Raw genomic sequence first — 4,426 nt, forward strand, 5'->3', positions numbered from 1 at the left:
AATATTTAACTCTTCCACTCATTGGCTTCTTCTCTCTGTGGGAAATACCACAAAGTGGAAAATGAGGAGGTTCACACTCTTGGTGTCCTACATGATTAGCCATGGAGTTGAAGATATCTCTGCTTACTCTCCCTCCCCACTTCTTGTTGCTCAGGGGAACTGAATCTGTGCAGAGTGGGAAGTAAACCAAGAATCAACAAGGTCATTTAATCCTCACAACAACCGTGGATTATATTCTACTATGATCTTCTCTATTTTGCAGATTTCACAATTCACAGGAACGAGCAGCCTGGAGAGGTTAAGTAACCTGACCAAGGTCGATTTGAAAGTTTTAAAATTGTTTCAAATTGAAACAAGAGCTTTCTGACTCGTTAGACCCTCTTCTATTTCCTTGTGATTTTCATTCCTTTCTAAAACATTCTAGTTCTTTTTCCCTCTTCTCATTTTTTTAGGATTTCTATGCTTGTATGTGTACCTTTGTTCTTGCCAAAATTTTCTATATACACACACACACACACAGTAAACAAGAAAGGAATATAATTGCCCCCAGTAATGCCCATGAATTGAAAGCTCAGGCTACAGCTTAATATGGTTTGGTTTGATTCGGTTCTAGGAAGCTGGCTTTGTAAATTAAAGGTGTGATCCCTTGAAAACACAGTGATAAAAGTGATTTGAAATCATACTATTGACAGTCGTAATAGAAACAAATGCCTACTTACCACTCACTCCTCAGCTCTGGTGAGAACAAATCAATAGAGTAAAACGCTTTCAGCTTCCCAGAGAAAGGTTCCACCTGACAAATACCAGGAGATCAAATATTCAGGTTGCTAGGACCAAGAAGTGTATGGATTAGGACATTTTTCAGAAGGCAGTAAGAGCAGGCACCAGTAGAGAACCCATTCCTATGAGGCCTCTGTTCACTGTCCTTTGATCTTTTAATTCATTCGTTCCATGCTTTCCTTCATTTGTTAATTCTCTCATTTGTGTATTGCCTTGTCCCTGCACTGTGAGTTTAAACTACAGCAGTAAAAGATACGGTCCCTGTATCAAGAGCTTTCAGTACAGTAGTAAAAACAATTACTATAATACCAGTTTTCCCTCGGTATCCACAGGGGATTGGTTCCAGAATCCCTGTGGATACCAAAATCTGAAGATGCTCAAGTCCCTTTATAAAATGGCATAGTATTTGCGTACAACCTACAAACATCCTCCCATATACTTTATGTCATCTCCAGATTACTTATAATACCTAAAACAATGTAAATGCTGTGTAAATAGTTATTATACTGTATTGTTTAAGGAATAATGACAAGGGAAAAAAGTCTTTATTTTTTTCCTCAAATATTTTCGATCCACAGTTGGATGAATCTGCGGACGTGGAACCTGCGGATACTGAGGGCCAACCTGTATACTATTTTAATCTATGCTGTGCCAAAGGTATGCACAGGATGCTTTAGAAACAGACTAAGGGAACATAGTCTGTTTTTGCCCATGGCATTTGAGGATGTTACCTGAAATAGGATTTAGAAATTATCACAGAAGGTGAAAGCAAAAGTGATAAGGAATACCCAGACGTGGAGCGTGTTCATCTTTTACATGGTAGAGTATTCGATCACTCCATTACAGGTGAGCTGACCCTACCTACCATTCTACAAAATACAGGATGTCATTATACAAGTCTACCTTTAACGAGGGCCAAGCCCTAGTCACTTAGGGGTGATATCCTTCTTGTCCACAGGTGTGTACTGGCACCATAAGGGACCAAGAAAGTTTTTCTGCACAATTTCCTGCTCAGAGAAGAAGCCTCCTTTAAATGTGCAGATGTCCAGCCACCTTCTGTAGTTAACATCAGTTATTAATTTGGGGCCTCTCATTCCCTATTTCACCTTTGTAGTGGCAGCCTGATTCCCTCTGGGGGCAATTTTCACCTACTGTAAGCAGTCAGCAGAATGGTAAATTGGGTGCTGTGCCCTTCCATTATGGAATCTGCAGGATCCCTGGACGCCTCTGCTGGATTCTCTGATTCACCCATCCTCTATGACCAAAGGATAGGCATGTGACCTAAAATCAGCCAACTGGACCTTCTCTTCCAGTAAAGAGAATCCTAAGTAAAGTCACTCAGTCATTCATTCATTCATTACTGCAGTGGCACATCAATGGACAAGTAGACTCCATCTTGATTCTTTTCCTGTTTCCAACTCTGATCCTCTGCCTTCACCTTGATTCTGTTAATTCCCTGAGAGCCTTACAACAAATTCTTAAAGAAAAAAAAACTATCTTAGCCCCTTACTAGGGTCCAATCTCAGGAGCTAGACGCAACAAATTTTGCTCCCTCTTCTATCTGACAGCGACTTTAGTATCTGAGAAGAGTAAATAATTACCAACAGCCACACCATAAAAGCCAAGACTTCCATTCTCCAGGTTGGAAACCACCCATTTCTTATCTTCTAACATGATATATATTCCCAGACCATGGAAATAGGAGACCTAGATTGCTGATGGGTATCTTAACCATTTTCATGGTCCCAGGGAAATAAGAAGTCATTTCCTCAGGGAGCCTCTTTGGAACTTCATGGGTATTATCTGCAAGGGTTGGTGAATGGTGAAATGCTTTTTTTAGGATGCAGAAGGGTTTTATGTCTACTATGGCTATTTTTATTCTTCTCTAGTCGGCCTCCAATTAAAAGTAAATTATCTTTTCTACTGAAGTTGAGATAATTAGTGGTTATTTTCAGAGCAACTCATCAGGATGTTAGAGATTGATTATTTTTAATTGAGGTAGTGGAGGTGTTAAACATTCATTGGGCACTGAGTAAATGTTGCTAGGATAGCAATTTCTCAAACCACGCATCTGATAAACATCATATCTTCAACATTTGCAAACAATCCAAAGTCACTATTCTACCTTTCAATTTTTCCCTTTCTTATTCTAACATCCAGTCTAACAACCAACTTATTCTAGTCTCATTTCAATAGCTTAGAAAAGCATTTGTTGTTGTTGTTAGGTGCCGTCGAGTCAGTTCCAACTCACTGCAACCCTATAGGACGGAGTAGAACCCCCCCATAGGGTTTCCAAGGAGCAGCTGGTGGATTTGAGCCGCCAACCTTCTGGTTAGCAGCTGAGCTCTTAACCACCTTGCCATCAGGGCTCATATATATATATCTTATATATGTATACACACACACACACACATATATATATATATTCTTGAGCAGTAGACTACAAACCTAAATTTCTGAAAATCACAGGGGAATAGAAAAGATGGACAGAGAACAATGTACATCTCCTTTTGCACTTCTTGTCCAATGTTGAAGCAGCCCATTTACCTCAACTGAAGCCTTCCCCTTCACCTTCTGCTAAGTGAGGATTTGTTGTTGTTCGTTGTCACTGAGTCAGTCCCCGACTCATGGCAATGCCACGCACAAAGGGATCAGACCACTGAGATCCATAACGTTTTCACTGGCTAAAATTTTTCAGAAGTAGATTGCCAGGCCTTTCTTCCTGTCTGTTTCAGTCTGGAAGCTCCCCAGAAACCTGCTCAGCATCACAACAACACCCAAGCCTCCGCAGACAGATGGGGGAGGATGGGTGGCTGTACTTGACATGCACTGGCTGGGAATGGAATCTGGGTCTCCCCCATGGAGGGCAAGAATTCTACAACCACTGCCCCTAAGCAAGGATTAAATGCAAAGTAATTCCCTCATTAGGGGGTGGGGAGGTGGGGTGGGGTGGGGCGTAGGACCTTCTATTGGAGGGCCCTGTTTCCTAGGGATAGAGATTTCAGAAGTGCTAAGGATCACAGTGCAAGGCCCACCCTGTCTCTTATCTGTTCATGCAGAGGATAAAATCTCTCAATCCATCTCTCTGGTTGTCTCTCTCCTTCCCTCTCTTGCTTCCTCCCTCCCTCCCTCTCTTTCTTAGTGTTTTTTATTTCCTATGGCCACCAGCCCACAGGCTACTGCTCTGGCCTGAGCAGGCCTGAGGCAAATAGCCTGGGCCAGCATCAACCTGGGGCAACACACTATTGCTCTCTGACTCTATTTCCTCTCACGCCATGTGTGTTCTAGACTGACCTTCCCTCATACTGCCCTGGTGGGATGTGACACTCAATTAGGACTGAAGAAAACAGACTGTTCTGGATATAGGCCATTGAAGTTATGTTAACTCAGGCAAATGGGTTCAACAAAGGTTTGGTTCAGCTCTCTGGGATGCCACGTAGGTGCAAAAGTCCAAAGACCCAGCTAATAACAAAGGGCGACTTAGGTTTCCTTTGGCTTCCTGGCAAAAAACTTCCTTAAAAAATACATTTATGTTTAAAAGTGAGTTGATTCACAATGTAATCCACCACATAAATAAAAGGAAAGAAAAGAATCACATGATCATCTCAATTGATGCAGAAAAGGCATTTGACAAAGTCCAACACCC

Source organism: Trichechus manatus, unplaced genomic scaffold (assembly GCF_000243295.1).
Source record: "Trichechus manatus latirostris isolate Lorelei unplaced genomic scaffold, TriManLat1.0 scaffold00001, whole genome shotgun sequence".
NCBI classification, from domain to species: Eukaryota; Metazoa; Chordata; class Mammalia; order Sirenia; family Trichechidae; genus Trichechus; species Trichechus manatus.